The sequence below is a fragment of the Cetorhinus maximus genome, chromosome 22 (genome assembly GCF_964194155.1).
Source record: "Cetorhinus maximus chromosome 22, sCetMax3.hap1.1, whole genome shotgun sequence".
Lineage (NCBI taxonomy): Eukaryota > Metazoa > Chordata > Chondrichthyes > Lamniformes > Cetorhinidae > Cetorhinus > Cetorhinus maximus.
In genome coordinates, this window is record NC_135900.1 from 5,926,935 (window position 1) to 5,949,060 (window position 22,126).

The 22,126-nt window shown below is 44.6% G+C and overlaps 1 protein-coding gene across 1 annotated transcript in view; it reads right to left on the reverse strand.

The window, feature by feature from the left end:
• The window catches only part of syt10 (synaptotagmin X), an 85,591-nt gene that overhangs the window by 58,261 nt on the left and 5,204 nt on the right, over positions 1-22,126 (reverse strand). The window lies entirely within an intron of this gene.

The window sequence follows — 22,126 nt, forward strand, 5'->3', positions numbered from 1 at the left end:
AGTCCAATAAATTAGGGGGTGGCATGAGCCTGGTGCCTTGCTCCGCACCCCAATCCTGCAACCCTCGCTCCCAGAATTTACTCCGTTTATCTTTACGACGCGAGATTTTTGCTGAAATTTCCCTTGGGCTGCTGTCCTGGGACATGATGGGAATGTTGCAGCCCTGGAGTTGTTGCTCGTTGAGCTTTGCTGTGTCTGTGAGGCAACGGGACAGCCATTGGCAGGACCACATCTTAGAACAGGTGAAAAAAAAAAGGAAATCTTTACATTCATTAGAACCTTTTATGACCTTAGGACGTCCCAAATCACTTTACAGCCAAAGAAGCAGTTTCTTTTTTGAAGTGTAGTCAGTGGCACAAAGATAGAGAGGAAAGCACGTTGTAAAGAGGACATAAGGAGGCTGCAAAAGGATATGGATTGATAAGTGTGCGGGCAAAGATCTGGCAAATGGAGTATAATGTCGGAAAAATGTGAAATTGTCCTTTTTGGCAGGAAATTTTTTAAAAAATAAGTATGTATCTAAATGGTGAGAGATGGCAGAGCTCTGAAATGCAGAGGGATCGGGGTGTCCGAGTGCATGGATCACAATAGGTGAGTATGCAGGCACAGCAAGTAATTAGGGGCCAGGATTTTTACCTCGTCGGGTGGGTGAGCACCCGACCCGACTGAGTGTAAAATGACGCGCGACGGTGACAGGCGAGGGTCCCACCGTCATCGCACACTTCCCCGATATCTCAGCGGGCAGGCACACGCGTGAGTCGGCTGTGCGTCCGCTGACAATTAGCAGACCTATGAAGGCCATTAATGTACCAATTAAATGTAATTTTTCACTGCCCGTCCAACCTTACGGTAGGCGGGCAGGCGAAAAGGCCAAGCGGCCTTTGGGTTTTTTAGGAAACCTCAACCACGGCCGGGATAAAGTTTCCGACAGCGATTAAAAATGAAGTAAAAATTTTAACTTTTCATCAATAACATGTCCCTGCTCATGTGACAGAGTCACGTGAGGGGACGTGTTTTGTACCATTTTTAAAAATCTTTATTTTTGATTTTTTTTTTATATCTTCAGCTCCCTGAGGCAGATCTGTGCCTCGGGGAGCTTTTCCGGCGCGCACCTGCGCGCATGTGCGAAGTTCCCCACTCGCCCTCCTCTCCCCAGCCCCCACACGGGCAGCGCTACACCGCGCGTTTCACACTGGGAGGGCCTTAACTGGCCCGTCAGCGTGAAATCACAGTCAGGCCATGATCGCAGGCGGTGGTCAGCTTCCCAGCTGCTCCCACTCGCCCCCACCGAGCCCACCAGACAAGGGCAAAATCCTGCCCAGGAAAGCTGGTAGAATGTTACCGTTTAATTGCAAGGGGAATCGAATATAAAAGTAGGGAGGTTATGCTTCAGTTATACTGTGAGGCCACATCTGGAGTGCAGTGTACAGTATTGGTCTCCTCATTTAAGGAAGGATGTAAATGCATTAGAAGCATTTCAGAGAAGGTTTACCAGATTAATGCATGGAATGGGTGGGCTGTCTTATGAGGAAAGGTTGGACAGGCCAGGCTTGTATCCACTGGAGTTTAGAAGAGTAAGAGGCGACTTGATTGAAACACATGAGATCCTGAGGGGACTTGATAGGGTGGATGTGGAGAGGATGTTTCCTCTTGTGGGAGAATGTAAAACTCAGGGTCACTGTTTCAAAATAAGGGCAGAATGAGGGAAAAAAAATGATCTCTTAGAGGGTTGAGAGACTTTGGAATTCTCTTCCTCAAGAGGTGGTTGAGGCAGAGTCCTTGAATATCTTTAAGGCAGGGGTAGATAGATTCTTGATAAGCAAGGGGATGAACGGTAATTTGGGGTAAACGGGAATGTGAACTTGAGGTTAAAATCAGATCAGCCATGATCCTATTGGATGGCAGTGCAGGCTCCAGGGGCCCGGTACTCTGCTCCTAATTCGTATGATATGTGGGAAACATGTGCTGACCAATTTGTGCACAACAAGATCACACAAGCAGCTATGGGGTGACGATCTGATTTGTAATCGCCCCACCATTGGCAGTCACCTTCAGCTACAATGACCTTCTGAATTTCTGGAATTCCAACACTTTTCTCTCCCCCTTCAAGATGCTCCTTAAAGTCTATGGTCTTTTGGCCACCTGTCCTGTTTGACGCTGCACCAACAAAGCACTTTGGGATAAAGGGTGCTATACAACTTGTAATCTGTTTTTAGTGATGTTGGTTGATGAAGGAGAATAAGAGAACTCTCCTGCTCTTCAGTGCACTGAAACCTTTTACATCCACCTGAGGGGGCAAACAGGGCCTTGGTTTTATTCATTAGATGTCATCCCTAATTTGTTCAGAGGGCATTTAAGAGTCACATGTAGGCCAGACTTCCTTCCCTAAAGGACATTAGTGAACCAGATGGGCTTTAATGACAATCGTTTCATAGTCATCATTAGGCTTTTGACTCCAGATTTTATTGCCATGCAGGATTTGAACCCAGGTACCACAGGGCATTACACTGGGTCTCTGGATTACTAGTCCAGCAACAATACCTTTACGCCATCACCTTCCCTATCTGAAATGTACCATACAACGAACTAGTACAATTTGAAAGGAACCAAAGCACACAAGAAATTTCTTTTCGCTGGTAATTCATTGCATGGTTTTGAGGTAATTGCAATTTCCTGACTGTGGGAATTGGATATCTGCACAAATCAGTATGGTTAACTGAGCAGCTCATGGTTGTTTACAGCTTAGAGCAGCAAAGATTCACGAGAGCCACACCAGGGCTTAAAGGATTAAATTGTCTTCTATTGCTTTTTATTTATTCGTCCATGGGATGTGGGCGTCCCTGGCTAAACCAGCATTTATTACCCAACCTTAATTGCCCTTGAGAAGGTGATGGTGAGCTGCCTTCTTAAACCGCTGCAGTCCATGTGGTGTAGGTACACCCACAGTGCTGTTAGGGAGGGAGTTCCAGGATTTTGACCAGCGACAGTGAAGGAACAGCGATATATTTCCACGTCAGGATGATGAGTGGCTTGGAGGGGAACTTGCAGGTGACAAATTCCCATGCATCTGCTGCCCTTGTCTTCTAGGTGGTAGAGGTTGTGGGTTTGGAAGGTGCTGTAGAAGGAGCCTTGGTGAGTTGCTGCAGTGCATCTTGTAGTTGGTACACACTGCTGCCACTGTGCGTCAGTGGTGGAGGGAGTGAGTGTTTGTGGAAGGGGTACCAATCAAGCGGCTACTTTATCCTGGATGGTGTCGAGCTTCTTGAGTAATTTTGGAGCTGCACTCATCCAGGCAAGTGGGGAGTATTCCATTATCCAAGTAATCCAAGGCCAGAGTTTTCCGATGTTGGGCGGGCTCGGCGAGACCGGGCGGGGGCAGTCGTGGAGCCGAACGCCGCCCGCAATTGGCTCTGCGCCACCATTTTACGCGGGCGGGCCAATTAAGGCCCACCCGGCGTAATACACGACCGGTAGCGCTCAGCGCTACCCATGTGGTCAGGGGGAGGAGGGAGAGTCAGGGCCAGCATACTTTCGGCATGCCCACAAAAAAGCGCTTCAATCTCCCTGAGGCAGCTCTGCGCTTTTGAAAAACATTAATAAACATAATAAAAAATTTACTGTCACATGTCCCCTCGTCTGACTGTGTCACATGAGATGGGACATGTTCTTATATTTGGGAAATTTTTAAAATTTAATTAATAAAAGCTTTAGGAAACCTCATCCCGCTCGTGGATGAGGTTTCCTAAAAAACGTAAAGGCCGTTTGGCCTTTTAGACTGACCGCCAACCATTACATTGGATGGGCAGCGTTAACTTGAAATTAATTACCTAGTTAATGGCCTTAATAGGCCTTTCATCGCAGAGACAGCGCAGTGATGTCGGGACGCACGCCCGATGTCATCGCGCGCCATTTTGCACGTCGGGTTTATATTCCCTCAAATTTGGAAGCTTGAGGGTTGATCTAATTGAGGTGTTTAATATGATTAAAGATAATTTGATAGGCTCGCCAAGGGGAGACAGTTTCCTCTGTTGGGGCAGTCCAGACCAAGAGGGGACAATGTTAAAATTAGAGCCAGAGTATTTAGGACTGAAATCAGGAAGATCTTCGTCACACAAAGGGGCAGAGCAAGGTTCAATCTCTCTCCCTCAAGTCGCTGCTGAGGCTGGGGGTCAAAAGGAACTTTCAAGATTCAGGTCAATAGATTTTTGTTGGGTAAGTATATTAAGGGGTGGTCTTGTGGCAGAGTGGGTAGCATTCCTGCTTCTGAGCTAGAAGCTCCGGGTTCAAGTTCCACCACAGGATTTGATGGGCAAGGAAGGTGCATTCATGTGTGGCCAGACAGGTGGAGTATCAATCTGCAAATCCATCCAATATGCCTGATGGCAGGTGGTGGGAATGGGAGAGTTTCCTGGTCAGCCAAGCTGCAGAAAGCCATGGCAAACCACTGCAGTGCTTTGCCCAGCATAATCATGGAGCAATCTAATGGGAGTCCATGGTGGCCAAAGCCCTCTAAGGGCATGGTACTTGGAGGAGGAGGAAGTGTATTAAGGAGAGGTTGTGTGGTGCACTGGGTAGTGTCCCTACCTCTGAGCCTAGAAGCTCTGGGTTCAAGTCCCACTTCAGGACTTGATGGCTAAGGAAGGTGCATTCATAATGTGGCCAAACAGGTTGAGTATCAACCAACAAATCCTTCCAACACGTGCCAATGGTAAGAGTGGAAGAGATTCCTGTTCAGCCATGTAATGGAAAGAACATTGGAGCTTCTACCATTGCTATCCATAGCTCCAAACTACAACATGCATATGTGTGTGTTGTTGCCACAGCAACTCAGACTCCCTGAGTGAACTGTTACACAGCACCAGGGTTTGGGGCAAATAATCCCCTATGATCTTACTGAAGGTGGAACAGCCTCAAGAGGTTCAGTTTTCAGGTTAGCGGGGGCGCAGCCGAATCAGCTGTGCTCCCGCCAACCTGTCAATGGCCAATTGAGGCCATTTAAAAACTATCTGCAGTAGTTAAAGGACCTGCCTATCCAACCTTAAGGTTGGCGGGCAGGCTGGGAGCCCTGGCGGGCTTCAGAGAAAGCATGAAACCTCATCCATGGGTGGGATGAGGTTTCACGTAGGTTTAAAAAAATTTAATAGAAGTTTAACTAAAAGCGATGGACATGTCCCAACTCATGGGGACACGTCAGTGAAATTTTATTTTTATATTTTTAACATTTTTGAATTTGGCGCCGATCACCCTGAGGCAGCACTGAGCCTCAGGGAGATGAGTCGCTCTTTTGTGCGCAAGCGTGAAAGAGCGCACCCTCGGCTGAGGGAATCCCCCCTCCCGCCCGCACAGGGAGCGCATAGCCCTTCCTGGCGGACATCACGCTGGGCGGGTTTTAATTGTCCCGCTCACGTAAAATGGCGGCGTGCCCCCAATCGGGGACTCCGATCGGAGGCGCGCCCGCACGTGCCCGCTCCTGAACTTCCCCCCCACCCCCCGATCGGGGGGAAAATTCTGCCCTTTGTGTCCTATGGAAGTTGCCACTGTGTCTCCATTGAAGCTAATGTGTGATCACCAGAGGCTGCTTTTCCTTTGTTACTAGGCAGACTGTGACCTGCAGTTGACAGTATAAGTTTTATTAGCTGTCTGCTACACTGTGCTTGTGCCCAAGATCCTCTGCCTGTGGCAATAAAAGGACATTTAGAGAGTAAATATTAACTTCCCAGCTTCAGCTCTTCCAATGCTCCAAGTTTCAGCAGCGTAGAGCTGGCTTACACTCCCAGCGTAATGTGAAGCTCTGTCCTGGGAGGATTAAAAACTTAAGAGCTTGCATTTATCTCATCTAAGCCACAGTCCCAAAGGACCACAGGCATCTCTCTCTCTCCATGAGAGAGACAACTTTGGCAGCTCGTAGCGTGAGGGGTGCCACTCCGCAAGCGCGGAGCAAGACCAGGAGGCACAGCCTCTGTGAAACACTACAGTGGGGCGGAGATTGCACCCACACCGATGGCGGTGATTCTGCACTTGCACTTACATAGCGCCTTTAACATCCTCAGGATATCCAAAATCAATTTACAGCCAATTAAGTACTTTTTGAATTGAAATCACTGTTGTAATGTAGGAAATGTTGCCGGCAATTTGTACCCAGCAAGATCCCACAATCAGCAGTGAGATAAAATGACCAGATAAATCTGGTGATGAAATTCATCTTTGGAGCGAACACGAAGAAGGAAATTAGCGGATTGGCAGGTGACCCATTTTACACTCAATCCAATCCGTTTTTTCAATGAAATTTGCTGTTCCTCAAATAGTGCCTCGCGATCTTTCACTTCCAGCTGAGGGGGCAGACTGGGCCTTGGTTTAATGTCTTATCCGAAAGTGCAACACCCCCTCACTATTTCCACTGAAGTGTCAGCTTGGATTCTGTGCTCCAAAGTGTGACTGTAAATCAACGATCTTCTGACCCAGAGGCGGGAGCACAACCCACTAGGCCACGGGTGACAACATAAAGAGCAGTTTAGTGGTTGAGGAGAGACTAGATGAAAGAGATGAAGCTTGAATGTCACTAAGATTTCTCACTTAGCCTTGGATTACCCCAGCAAAGCCCTGATATATTCATGATGGGCCAAATGGCCTCCTTCTTGTGTCATAAACCTTTTGGTTCTATGGAACTCTCCACTTTCAGGCTACAGCTGAAATATTTGAAGGTGACTTTGTAACTGTCACACTGTGATGTTTACATGATTTAGATGTACCAATTCTAAACTGTTACAGCAGGTGTTCTATAGTGCTGCCCACAGCAGGTTAGGTGATTCTCCACGTTATGATGATGGGAGTATTGTACCATGTAGAAAAATAGAAAATAGGAGTGGGTCATTCGGCCCTTCGAGCCTGCTCCGCCATTCAATATGATCAAGGCCGATCCTCTATCTCAACGCAGTATTCCCGCTCTCTCCCCATACCCCCCTGACAATTTGAGAGTCTAGAAATGTATCTATTTCCTTCTTAAATATATTAAGGGGGAGGAGGTGTTGTAGTGGTAATGTCAATGGACTAGTAATCTAGAGGCCCAGGTTAATGCTCATGTTTTAAATTCTACAATGGCAACTAGCGTAATTTAAATTCAACTAATAAATTTGGAATGCAGTAAACTGTGTCTTATCTAGCGTTCTACCAACCAGAATTTATGATGTTCCCTGAACACAAATCTTCACTTTACCAACCAGACGCAATTACAAAGTTACCTGGAACCCTTGCCTGTATACTGTATTCTTTTAAACTTCAATTTCTGTTTTAATGTACTGTTGAAGATTAGAAATAAAAGGAATACTGTTCTTTACTTCCTGGGCACTTGCATATTAGTTCATGCTCCAAGTATTGCTCCATATTCCATTGGTAAATGGAACGCCCTGTTAAGCGGCATTTTTGATTAACTGACAGCACCCATTCCCTGAGCATGCAAATAAAAAAGATTTTATTGTATAAACTGCACCCAAGACAATTATCATTGCTTGTTGTAAAATCTGATTCCTTTGGGGAAGGAAATCTGCCATCCTTACCTGGTCTGGCCTACACATGGCCCCAGACCCACAGCAGTGTAGTTGACTCTTAACTGCCCTCTGAAATGGCTTAGTGAGCCATTCTGTTCAAGGGCAACAAATGCTGGTCTTGCCAATGATGTTCACACCCCATCAAGGAATAAAGGAAAACTTTATGGTAACATAGGAAAGCTTTACTTCAGAGAAGGTAACCTCCAAACCTCCCAACAGTTTCCTTTGATTCTGCCTTTAATGCCAGGATTCCATCCAGTGTTTTTTTAAACCCTGCTGTTCCACTTTGTTCCATCTCTCATTCACAATCATCGTTCTTCACTGCCCTCCCAGGCACCAGAAAAATTTTCTCAGAGACTTCTTCACTGCTTCCCTCGCTCAGCCCTGGCACCAAATGATTTCTCATTCTCGGTGATTTCAGCTTCCACCTCAACTCATCATGCTCTCTTATCCTCCCTAAATCTCTTTCTCCACGTAAACTCCTCAACCCATACTTATGGCCACTCCCTTGACCCCGCCATCTCACATGGGTCTTGCTAGTCCCACCAAAGCAATCACAGATAAGGCCATCCCTAATCACTTCCTCACATTGCTCACCACCCACATCCCTCTTCCCATGTTCCAGTCCTACCTCTTTCTGTGTCCGTCCCTGGGGGGGAAAAAACCCTATCCTCCGATTCACTTACAACTGCGCTTTGAAAGTCCCAACTATCTAGTCTTTGACCCTCTATTTGTCACAATATTTCTGCAGCTACTGATTTAGTCAATCGCACTTTCACCTACACCTTTGATACCCTGGTCCGGAATAAAACCATTATGCTCTCTCGCCTTGGCTATTTCCTCGGGTACAACTCTCATGTCCCCTCCCTTAAGCCCAAGGGGATACAGACAGCTGGTTTAGCTGTGCCTTCAGCTGCCTGGGCCCTAAGCTCCGGAATTCTCTCCCTGCACCTCTCTGCCTCTCTACCTCACTTTCCATCTTTAGGAAACACCTTAAAACCTACCTCTTTTTTTTAACCAAGCTTCTAGTTATTCTGACTTAATATCTCCTTATGTGGTTCAATGTCATATTTTGTTTTGTAATGCTCCTGTGAGGAACCTTGGGGCGTTTTATTATATTTATATAGCACCTTTAATGTAAGTTTCTGTTACTGGGGTTTTATATTCCACCAGGTGCATTGGTAATCTGTCAATTCTCTGACTGAAAAATGTTGTCTAAATTCCCTATTATCTTCCAATTCCCTCCTTAACTTTAAACTCTGTCCCTTTGACCTCCAATCCTCTGCTAAGCTTAAGAACTTCCCCCGATCCAGGTTTTCCACATCCATGAAAATGTTAATTCCTCGTTCATCCATCCCCTCTCCAAAGTTAAAGTCCCAAGGTAGAAAATATTTCCTCAGCCCTTTAAATTTGCAATGAGCCTGGTGGTCTCCCCCCAATAACTCTGCATCCTTCCTGTAGTGCAGGGACCAAAACTTTTTTATATTTATTCATGGGATGTGGGCATCGCTGGCTAGGCCAGCATTTATTGCCCATCCCTAGTTGCCCTTGAGAAGGTGGTGGTGAGCTGCCTTCTTGAACTGCTGCAGCCCATGTGGTGTAGGTACACTCACAGTGCTGTTAGGGAGGGAGTTCCAGGATTTTGACCCAGCGACAGTGAAGGAACGGCGATATATTTCCAAGTCAGGATGGTGAGTGGCTTGGAGGGGAACCTGCAAATGGTGGTGTTCCCATGCACCTGCTGCCCTTGTCCTTCTAGGTGGTAGAAGTCGCAAGTTTGGAAAATGATGTTGAAGGAGCCTTGGTGAGTTGCTGCAGTGCATCTTGTAGATGGGACACACTGCTGCCACTGTGCATCGGTGGTGGAGGGAGTGAATGTTTGTGGATGGGGTGCCAATCAACCAGGCTGCTTTGTCCTGGATGGTGTCAAGCTTCTTGAGTGTTGTTGGAGCTGCACTCATCCAGGCAAGTAGGGAGCATTCTATCACACTCCTGACTTGTGCCTTGTAGGCAGCGGACAGGCTTTGGGGAGTCAGAAGGTGAATACAGTCCTCCAGAAGTAACCTATGCTGAGTTCTTAAGGGCCAATGGCCCAATTCTTAAACATATCCGGACAAATGAAAGTGAACAACAGCGCAATACTATGCAGATTACCAGTAAAAAGCCACAAACACATTCAACATCACCTCCTTTCACATAAAACACGTTCCCCTCATGCACATCACAAATTTTATTTGCTTTCTTGACAGCATACCAAAATTGATCCAAAGGTTTGAATGATCTACTTACCTAAAGCTCCAAATCTCTGCAACCTTAAACATATAGCTGCATGACATGTCTTCCACATTCTATAGCTCTTCTACCTAATCTCATTGCTTTAGCCTTTATGTGTACCGAATTACATCTGCCACCTCTCTGCCTATTGACCAAGGTTGTTTAGATTATCACAAATTACCCTTTAAAAAAGCAATTCCTGGGATGTGACCAAGATCAGCATTTATTGCCCATCCTTAGTTGTCCTTGAGAAGGTCAGGATACAATGCTAGGCCACATTAAGACTCTGAATGTGCTCAGATGCTTTGATGTGTCTTGTATTGGACACTTTTATGACTGGTATGGTCAACCACATTAATGTGGGATTGTTTTTATGGGTTTTTCTGTTTGAGCAGAACCTGATAGAAACATTTATCAGAGTACGTAGTACCTGGGGGGAGAGGTAGGTCAGGTATACGTTTCATGTTGATGACTGTCCAGCGGTACTTTGCTTTAGGATTTGCTTCTGTCTCTAATTTAAAGTGATTTGCCTGTTCTCTCGGTCCGTGGAAAAATACTTATTTGCTTATACACCAGCTACTTAGCACAATTTTCAAACGGGACTTGGATAACTATCTCAAGAGAAAAAAAATTCTGGATTATGGAGAAAAGGCAGGGGAGTGGGGCTAGCTGAGTAGCTCTTGCTACTCCGAGCTGAGGAGCAGTCACTCAGACCTCCAATCTGCCTTGTTTTTCAATTGTTAATCTCCTTCAGTGGCTAAGGGAAATCAATATAAATCCACAGCAATCAAAACCCTTCATTTCCTACAATTAATCTTTGATTTGACCTGGCAGTTAACTAAGTTTCCTGCACTGGGTAATCTTTCTGCCTGCACTTTGAAATTATTGATGAGCTATCCTCCTTCATTCTGGCACATTCACTTCCCATCTTGCTCAGGTAACACTCCTTAATTATTGGCTTCTTTCCCCTTTTGAACACATTGACCATCGCTATCATCCAGAGATCAATGGATGGGTGCGGAAGGGTAGGGTGTATCTATCTCCAATATTCTATCTGAATGGTTGCTGTTCCCTTCGATTCTCTTCACTGTTTTCTGTTTCTAGGTAGCTCGTTGCTTCAGGTATGCAGGAAGTTATATACAGCTAACTTACAGATCCCCAGCAATCCCAGGAGCCCAAAAAGAGGGTGGCTTAGAAATCTGTACTACAGTCTTATCGCCCCTGTGACGATCTTCATCCCCAAGAGTATGACTCCTGGTTGGATTCATTAGGTTTGAGCCAGGAGGACATGTGTTCAAAACCCACCAGCTACTTGGGAACATGAGCCAGGTTGAATCTCCCAGTGCATTACTGAGGGAGTGCTGCACTGAGGCGCTGTCTTTCGAATGAGACGTTAAGCTGAGGCCCCGTCTGCCGTCTCAATTGGAAGTAAAAGATCCAATGGCCCTATTTTTGAAGACGAGCGGGTGAGGGGGAGGGGGAAGGGAGGGGGGAGGAGGGAGGGAGGGGGGGAGGAGGGGAGGGGGGAGGGAGGGTGGGGAGGGGGGAGGAGGGGAGGAGGGAGGGCGGGAGGGGGAGGAGGGGACGGGGAGGTGGGGGGAGGGGGGGAGAGGGGGTTGCGGGGGGGAGGGGAGTGGGGAGGGAGGGAGGGAGGGGAGTGGGGAGGGGGGAGGGGAGTGGGGGGAGGGGAGTGGGGAGGGGGGAGGGGAGTGGGAGTGAGGGGAGTGGGGGAGGGGAGTGGGGAGTGGGGAGTGGGGAGGGGGGGAGGGGAGTGGGGAGGGGGGGAGGGGAGTGGGGAGGGGGAGGGGAGTGGGGAGGGGGGAGGGGAGGGGGGAGGGGAGGGGGGAGGGGATGGGGGAGGGGGGAGGGGCGAGGGGGGAGGGGAGGGGATGGGGGAGGGGGGAGGGGATGGGGGAGGGGGGAGGGGGAGGGGGGAGGGGCGAGGGGGGAGGGAGGAAGGGGAGTTCTCCCAGGTGTCCTGCGCCTCAACCAACACCACACAAAACAGACGATCTAATCATTACCATATTGCTGCTAGTGCGAGCTTTCTGTGCATTTCCTGTATTACAACAGTGACCACCCTTCATAAGCACTTCATTGGCTACAATGCACTTTAGGCCATCCTGAGGTCATAAAAGGTGCTACAGGAATGAAAGTCTTTTGATATAATATTATTTATGTAATAGATCTACAATGAAACTCAATAACTAAAAATACAATGATTGGACAATGGAAACACAATATTCAAATTAATAAATGTTTCCTGCCTCTTGTGAACTGCTTTTATATCAAAATAGTTGTTGCGATAAGTATTATATTTCATAAAGCAAGGTAAATACGATCAATAACTGCAACGATATTGGCTAAAGCAGTGAGGTTAAATCATTAGCTTGGCAAAATTTAACTTCAGCACTGGAACGATTACATTAAACACCATCACATTAAGCAGTAATCACTTAGTCAGAAGACTTGACAATTTGATTCCACAAACCACCAAAAATAGGCAAACTCATGACCGGTATAAAATTAGGCTTAAACTCCAACCAACTCTACACTCAGTCATGCTCATTTAACACGATGATGAACAAGGAAGTGATGAATACTTTATTGAAGGTTAAACTGGTGTATCCTGTACAGTCCTAGACACCTAACCATAGGCAACGACATTAGAAAGCATGGAGATAGGGAGAATGAAGATTCGCTCAGGCAGCATGGGGAGTGATAAACTCAAAATCGTAGAATAGTACAGCGCAGGAGGAGGTCATTCAGCCCATCGAGTCTGCGTCACTCCTTCAGGAGAGCAATCTATTAGTCCCACTCGCTCTCTCCCCACATGCCTTCGTTTTTTTTCTCCTTCAGATATTTGGATATTTTAGAGAAAGTTGAGAAATCGATAGTGGTTTTCAAAATCGGTAAATGATGCAAGATTGATCCCATCGGTTGCGAATCAGTAACAGAGGCACAGGGCTGAGAGTTCTCATGGTAAAACGAAGTGGGGGGGAGTCTGAAGAAATGTTTTCATGCAGATGATTATCAGAATTACACAGAATGTACAGAACAGGCCATTCAGCCCCACTGGCCCATCCTGGTGTTTACGCTCCACAGCAGCCTCATCACACCCCTTTTTATCTTATCCTTCTATTCCTTTCTCCCTCGTGTCTTCATCCAGCTTCCCTTTAAATGCATCCGTGCTTTTCACCTGAACCATTCCACATGATAGCAAGTTACATATGAACACACGTACTAACATACGAATTAGGAGCAGGAGTAGGCCATTTGGTCCCTCGAGTCTGCTCCCCCATTCAATAAGATCATGGCTGATCTGACTGTAACTCAACCCCACATTCCTGCCTACCCCTGATAACCCCCTTGTTAATCAAGAATCCATCTAGTTCTGCCTTAAAAAATTCAAAGGCTCTGCTCCCACTACATTTTGAGGAAGAGTTCGGAAGACTCACGACCCTCATAGAAAAATGTTCTCCTTACTTCTGTCTTAAATAAGTGACCCTTATTTTTAAATAGTGATCCCTAGTTCTAGATTCTCCCACAAGAGGAAACATCCTCTCCACATCTACCCTGTCAAGACCCCTCAGCTTCAATCAAGTCGCCTCTCACTGTTCTAAACTCCAGTGGACACAAACCTAACCTGTCCAACTCTTCCTCATAAGACAACCTGCCCATTCCTAGTATTAGTCTAGTAAACCTTCTCTGAACTGCTTCTAACGCATTTAAATCTTTCTTTAAATAAGGAGACCAGTATTGTACACAATACTCCAGATGTGGTTTCACCAGTGCCCTCTACAACTGAAGCATAACCTCCCCGCTTTTGTAATCAATTTCCCTCACAATAATCGATAATATTCTATTAACTTTCTAATTATTTGCTGTACCTGCATTCTGGCCTTTTGCAATTCATGCACTAGGACACCCAGATCCCTCTGAACCTCAGAGCTCTGCAATCTCTCACCATTTAGATAACATGCTTCTTTTTTATTCTTCCTGCCAAAATTGACAATTTCACGTTTGCCCACATTATACTCCATTTGCCAGATCTTTGTCCACTCACTTAACCCATTTATATCCATTTGTAGCCTCCTTATGTCCTCTTCACAATTTACTTTCCTACCTATCTTTGTGTCATCAGCAAATTTAGCAGCCATTCCTTCGATCCCTTCGACCAAGTCATTTATATAAATTGTAAAACGTTGAGGACCCAGCACTGATCCCTGTTGTACACCACTCGCCACATTCTGCCAACCAGGTCCATTTGTGCCAATTCTCTGCTTCCTGTCAGCCAGCCAATCTTCTATCCATGCCAATATGTTACTCCCTACACTATGAGCTTTTGTTTCTTTGATGTGGAACTTCATCAAATGTCTTCTGGAAATCTAAGTACAGCACATCCACTGGTTCCCCCTACATCCACAAGTTCCACATCATCGCTTTTATGGTGAAGATGTCTTTTCTGACTTCCCTACTGGATTTATTAATGACTGTGTTATATTTACGGCCACTAGTTTTTGTCTCCCCAACAGGTGGAAACATTTTTTCTATGTCTACCCCAGCAAACCTCTTCACAATTTTAAATACCTCAATTAGGTCACCCCTGAGCCTTCTCTTTTCTAGAGAAAGGAGCCCCAGTCTGGTCAATCTTTCCTGATAGTACTTCTTAGTTCTGGTACCATCTTTGTAAATCTTTGTAAACCTCCTCCAGGGCCTCTCTATCATTTATATTATATGGAGACCAGAACTGTGCACAGTACTCCAAGTGTGTGCCTGTGAAGAGGAGGAGAAACTTTAAGACATTAAGCTCTCAAGAGCAATTAGGGATGGGCAATAAATGCTGGCCTTGCCAGCAATGCCCACATCTCATGAACAAATAAGAAAAAACCTCTTTATTCTTCCTACCAAAATGCACCATCTTACAATCATCAATATTCAAATTTATTTGCCAATGACATGTCCATTCTGCTTGTTTATTAATGTGTTTCTGGGTTTGGTTACAGTCTTCCTCTGATTTAACGACACCTCCCAATTTGGTGTCATCTGCAAATTTTGAAATTGCTCTTCTGAAAAACACAAGCTCCATACCAGAAACAGACGGTAGCCTAGGGGCTAAAAAGAGTGAGGAAATTAAGGAAATTAATATCAGCAGAGATAAAGTGTCGGAGAAACTTATGGGACCAAAATCTGACAAATACCCTGGGACCTGATGACCTACACCCTAGGGTTCTAAAAGTGATAGCTGCAGAGATAGTGCATGCACTGGCTATGATTTTCCAAAATTGCTTAGATTCAGGAATGGTTAGATTGAAGTTGGCAAATGTAACATCACTTTTCAAGAAACGAGTGAGAGAAAAGAGTGAACTACAGGTCAGCTAGCCTAACATCAGTTGTTGGGATCTATTATTAAGGAAGTGTTAACAATGCACTTAGAAAAGCACAGTATGATTAAAACAAGACAACATGGTTTTACTAAAAGGAACTTCTGTTTGACAAATTTATGTGTTTTTTGAGGATGTAACTGGTAGGGGAATTAGTAGATGTAGTACACCTAGATTTCCAAAAGGCATTTGAAAAGGTGCCACACAAAAGGTTGATAGGCAAGATGGAGTTGGGGTAATATACTGAAATGGATAGAGGTTTGGTTAATAGATACAAAACAGAGAGTGTGCATAAATGAAGCTTTCCAAGCCAGCAGGCAGTGAATAGTGGAGTGTCACAAGGGTCAGTGCTAGGGCCTCAGCTATTTACAATCTATATTAATGGCTTAGATGAAGAGACTGAAAGTAATGTATCTAAGTTTACTGATGATACCAAGCTAGGTGGGAAGGTAAAACAAAAATAAAAATACCTGGAAAAACTCAGCAGGTCTGACAGCATCTGCGGGGAGGAACACAGTTAACGTTTCGAGTCGGTATGACTCTTCAACAGAACTAAGGAAAAATAGAAAAGAGGTGAATTATAAGCTGGTTTAAGGGGGGATGGGACAAGTAGAGCTGGATAGAGGGCCAGTGATAGGTGGAGATAGCCAAAAGATGTCATAGACAAAAGGACAAAGAGGTGTTGAAGGTGGTGATATTATCTAAGGAATGTGCTAATAGGTGACATTAAGGTTAGAAAGCAGGATGAGCAAGGTACAGATAACCCTAGTGGGGGTGGGGTGGGGTGGCCTATTTCGATCCCTTCCCCCCACCCCACCCCCACGAGGGCTATCTGTACCTTGCTCGTCCTGCTTTCTAACCTTAATGTCACCTATTAGCACATTCCTTAGATAATATCACCACCTCTTTGTCCTTTTGTCTATGACATCTTTTGTTTTATCTCCACCTATCACTGGCCCTCTATCCAGCTCTACTTGTCCCACCCACCCCCCCTTAAACCAGCTTATATTTCACCTCTTTTCTATTTTTCCTTAGTTCTGTTGAAGAGTCATTCGGGCTCGAAACGTTAACTGTGTTCCTCTCCGCAGATACTGTCAGACCTGCTGAGTTTTTCCAGGTATTTTTCTTTTTCTTTTGTATTTCCAGCATCCACAGTTTTTTTTGCTTTTATCTAGGTGGGGAGGTAAGCTGTGGGGAGGACACAGAGAGGCTGCAGGGAGATAGAGACAGGTTAAGTGAGTGAGGAACAAGATGGCAGATGGAGTATAATGTGGGGAAGTGTGAAGTTATTCACTTTGGTAATAAGAATAGAAAAGCAATTTTTGTTTTAAAGTTTAGAAACATGTAAGTGCTGATGTTCAAAGAGACTTTGTGCTGATACAAAGAACACAGGAAGTTAACATACAGGTGCAGCAAGCAATTAGGAAGGAAAATGGCATGCTGGCCTTTATTGCAAGGGGATTGGAGTACAAGAATAAAGAAGTCTTGTTGCATTTGTGCAGGATTTTGGTGAGACCACGTCTGGAGCACTGCGTGCAGTTTTGGTCTCCACACTTAAGTAAGGATATACTCGCACTGGAGACGGCACGTGGGATGAGGAGGTTGTCCTATAATGAGAGGCTGAGTAAACTGGGCCTATATTCTGTGGAATTTAGAAGAATGAGAGGCAATCCCACTGAAGCCTACAAAATTTTGAAGGGGCTTGATAGGGTAAATGCTGAGAGATTGTTTCCACTGGTTGGGGAATCTAAAACATGGGAGCACCACCTCAGGATAAGGGGCTGATCGTTTAGGACAGAGAGGAGGAGAAATTACTTCACTCAAAGGGTTGTAAATCTTTGGAATACCCGACCAAAGAGGGTTGTGGATGCTCCATCGGTGAATACGTTTAAGCCTGAGATAGACAGATTTTTGGTCTCTCAGGGAATTAAGGAATATGGGGAGCAGACGGAAAAGTGGAGATGAAGCCCAATCAGTCGCGATCATATTGAATGGCGGAGCAGGCTGAATGGGTCATGGGGTCTACTCCTGCTCCTATTTCTTGCATTTTTGTGATTCCCGAATCCAAATCATTTTTGTGAAAGGTGAACAGCAGTGGTTCCAGCGCAGTGGAACATCACTTTCTACCGTTTGCCAGTCTGAGTAACTACCTTTAATCCTTACATACTGTTTCTGTCTTGTATCCAGCTTGCTGTCCATTCTGCCACTGGTCCCCTGACTCCACATGTTCTGACCTCAATCGCGTATCTACTGTGTGGTACTTTATCAATGGCCTTCTGGAAATCCAAATATATCACATCTACTACATTAACCTTATCTATCCTTTTATTTTTACTTCAAATAAGTCAGGAAGGTAGGTCAAGCATGACCTTCCCTTTTGAAGCCTGTGATAATTCTTTACTAGCTTTTTGGTTTCTCGATATTTTTCTAATACATCTTTGAGTAGGAATCACATGATCTTTCCTAGCACTGATGTTAGGCTAATTGGTATATAGTTCCCTGGATTTGTTCTATCTCCCTTTTTAAATATAGAAATCACATTAGCTGTCCATTGATCTGTTGGCACTATCCCCTTTTCTAATGCAATAGTGCCTGTGCTTTACCATTTATTTTTATATTCCTGAATAATTTAATTTAATGTTGCTTTTATTTACTTTTTTTTTACTTCTTTCCGAACCACTTTTCATTTTCTTTTGTCATCCTTTGCTTTTTACTTGGTGTGTGCCTTTTTCTTTAGTTTTAATTTTATCCTTATCTCTTTATTCATCCAGAATGTTTCATTATTGGTTAGTTTGTTCTTGTTTTTTACCGGAATATGTTTCTCCTGAACTCTATTGACCACTGTTTTAAATATTTCCCACTGCTGTTCTAATTTTTGTCTCTGATTTTTCCCCCCAAGTTTCCCTTCCCTAGTTCCATTCTCATCCCCTCAAAATTAACTTTTTTTGAGTCTATTACTTCATTTTTGGCTTACTTATCTCTTTCGCAATCTTACCTTGTGATCGCTGTTGCCTAGGTGTTCCCCTACATTTACTCACTGATCTGCATTACCACAAGGCACTAGTGATGGCAGGGGCGGCATAGTAATATTTGAGCTACTGTACTAATAATCCAAAGACCAAGACCATAAACTCCATTCCCTCACCAATGATTCCATCCCTCTCCTTGACCACTGTCTGAGGCTGAACCAGGCAGTTTGGCAACTATGCGGTTCTACTTGACCCTGAGCTGAGCTTCCAAACTCACATTCTTTCCATCACCAAGACAGCCTACCTCCATCTCCATCGCATCGCCTGTCTCACTCCCTGCCTGTCTGCTGATTGACACACTGGTGATTAATAATATTGAAGCAAGGTTTTAAGTATCAATGACTCCCACAAAATTAGAGAAAGAACACCCATTTGTATGGGAACCTGATACACTATGATAGGCAGCGCTCAAAAGCAATCTGGTGTCACAGTCAAGTCAATTCTACCAACCAATTACTAATTTTGAGTACACGTTACTAATGTTTGCTTTCAAGTAGGTCAATTATTGTTGTGCTGAAATGGAGAAGATGCTTTGAATAATGTTTTGTGATAGTTATAACACTCAGCTTCCCAAATTATTCACTTAATCAATTAAGCAACAATTAGAGGGTGCCAATTCTGATACCTGCTCTTACTAACAGTTTATACAGGGCGGGAGGGGGTGGTGGGGTGGCGGAGGGAAGAATTAATGAAGCCTTGAGAAGGAATTTCACATGATTCGAAGTGTGACCAGCACCCAGTGACTTTGCGTGTAAGGGTCTGTGTGCAAACTTGGGGCCAATTTTAATCTAAACCGGCGGGGGAGAAGCAGGGTGGGTTCATGTTGGACATCCATTTTCTATCCCACCTGAATTTTACACTACAATAGCGACTATGCTCCAAAAAAGTACTTTGTTGGCAGGAAAGTGCTTTAGGAAGTGAAGTTGCGAAAGGCGCTATATGAATGCAAGTTCTTTCATTCTTCTTCCTGTTGAAATCGACAGGTCGGGGTGTTAAGCAGGCACCCAAACTCATCCCAGCCCATTTCCCATTAAAATTACACACAATACTGTTAAAAAGAAAGGGGAAAGTGATATTAGTTGATGCAAGTTATTGATCTCATCATGATGGATTGGATCAGCCAAGGCTTCAAAGTATCACAACGTGAACAAACATTTTTACACGTCGTTGTTCAGTTCCTCCAAGGAGATGCTTAGACTCTGTAAAAAAAAAACTTGCATTTATATAGTGCCTTTCATATATATTTCATTTATATAGTGCCTTCCATGACCTCCAGACATCCAAAAGTGCTTCACAGAAAATGGTCATTTTGAAGTCTGCTCATTGTTCCAATGTAGGAAACGCAACAGCCAGTTTGTGTGCAGCAAGTTCCCACAAACAACAGGGTGGTCGTTTTTAGACCATCTCTTTTTAGAAACGTGTTTTGAGGGGTAAATAGTGGCTAGTACACCAGGGGGAACTTGGCTGTTCTTTCTCAAAGTAATGCTGTGGGATCTTGTACCTCTGCCCGAGAGGTGAGACAGGGCCTCAGTTTAATGCAGCACCCCCTCAGTACTGCACTGCAAGTGTCAGCCCTAGATTTCAGAGTTCATGTCTCTGTGGGACTTGAACCCAGAACCTTCTGGCTCAGAGGCAAGAGAGCTAGCCACTGGGGCCATGGTTGACATGTAAATTATAAATTATTTAAAGTCAGATTAGCTGACAGTTTACTATTATTATTTACGTATTCTCATTTACTGTATTGTTTAATGACTTACAAATTTTACTCACCAGCACTCCTGCCCCAAAACTGAAAATCAGCCTTTGGGTTATATCGGTCTATATCAGTCAACTCCTAAGATTTTATTTACAGGGAGAGTTGGGGTTAGTGGAATTTATTTTGGATCACTAAAGGCAGAAACTGCCTTAGAAACAGCTATTAGCCGTTCAGCTAAACCCCTTTAGCTTTAGGTATTATTCAATGTTTGAGGTCCGTTCTGTAACTGAATTACAAGAGTATACTGCTCTGTAACTAAACAGGCAGTCAGTGTTCATTTTACTTTTTTCCTTAAGCCCATGTTTATAACACGGCTTTGTACGCTGACCCCACTTACAACAGCAGTCATGTCACAAAACTGTCCTCAGATGTGACTCCAATTCACAGAATCAGGTTTAGCGTTTCAAGTCTAACACGCATCTACACTTTCAGTTACCAATTCGCTCGGGTATAATAAGCCACAATGAGTGCAAGGTCCAGCAGAATCCTCCAAAAATCTTTCAGGACTAATGGTTTAATAATTGATAGGCCTATCAGGAGTTTCCAAATGATAAAATTGCACCATTCCATAATTTAACATTCTGACTAAAAGGGTGAGCGTAGAGGTTAAGGGGAATGTTTTTAGATGAAGAGTTGTTGGAGTGCAGATTACACTGCCGCAGTGAGTGGCTGAGACAGCAACCACTGTATCATTTAAAGGAAAAGTGAATAAATATTTGAAGGCGGGAGGGATGCAGAATAAGGAGGCAGCTTTGGATAAATAGGATTACTTCAGTATTTCACTAGAAGAAATGGTGCAGACACAATGGGCCGAATGGCCTCCCTGTGGTTCTAGAACACCAGAGTCCCAAATGCCATTTTAACAAAAAAAAAACTCACTTCCTCCAGTAAGAATTTGGCTAAACCTGTGGCTAAAATGAACGGCAAAATTAAAATCTGGAAAATCCACCTTGTGCAGGATATAAGCAGGGGACCGCACAGCAGAGCTGGAGGCCACTCTGCCCATTGTGTCTGTGATAGATCGGTGTTAAAATCACACATGTAAAACATCAGTGAACACACATCCTCACTCAGTTTGGGTGTGGTGTGAGAACGAGGCACAGTAGGCGTCAACGCCCATTGCGCCTGTGAGTTAAACACTGGCGTCATCTTATCCAAAAGCAAAATACTGCGCAGGTTGAAAAGCTGAAATAAAAACAGAAAACGTTGGAAACACTCAGCAGGTCAGGCAGCATCTGTGGAGAGAGAAATAGAGGTTAGCTTTCAGATTGAAGACCTCCCTGTCAGAAACTCCCCTGATATCCTCCTCTTAACGCCTGACACAAATTTGGAAATAAAGAATATTGGGGTAGAGACAGAATTTTCTAAGACAGGCAAATGGAGGAACAATTTTAAATCCGAAAGTACTGTAACCAAAAGGAGGTCTGAAAAGGGTTTGGTCCCATATTGGGCGATTTACCAGCTGTCACTGGTTGCCACTTAAAACAGGAGTTAAACGAGGGGCCTGTTTTAGGCCCTTTCTGTCTCAGTGTGAGAATCTTACAGCACAGGGGGAACCCATTTGGTCCATCATGTCTGTGCCATCTCTTTGAAAGAGCTGCCTGAATTAGTCCGACTCTCCCTGCTCTTCCCCAATATCTCCTGCAATATTCTTCCGCTCCAAGTATTTATCTAATTTCCATTTTAAAAGTTACTATTGAATCTACTTTTACAACCCTTTCAGGCAGTGCATTCCAGACCATAACAACTTGCTGCATTAAAAAAAAAACTCACCTCCCCTCTGACTTTTTTGTCAATTACTTTAAATCTGTGTCCTTTGGTTACTGACCCTCCTGCCAGTGGAAACAGATTCTTCCTTATTCACTCTACAAAAGCCATTCATGATTTTTGAACACCTCTATTAAGTCTCCTCATTCCCTTCTCTGCCCTAGAGGGAGAAATCCCAGATTTTCCAATCTCCAAGAAACTTAAGTCACCCGTCCCTGGTACCGTTCTAGTAAATCTTCTCTGCACCCTCTTCAAGGCCTTGACGTTCCTTTGGCTAACCTTGGTGCCATTTCCAATGGACAACCTTTCACTCCCATCCAGGTGCCTGGATTTACTAAGGAACCTTAAAGAGTTCAATGTACACACAAGAGA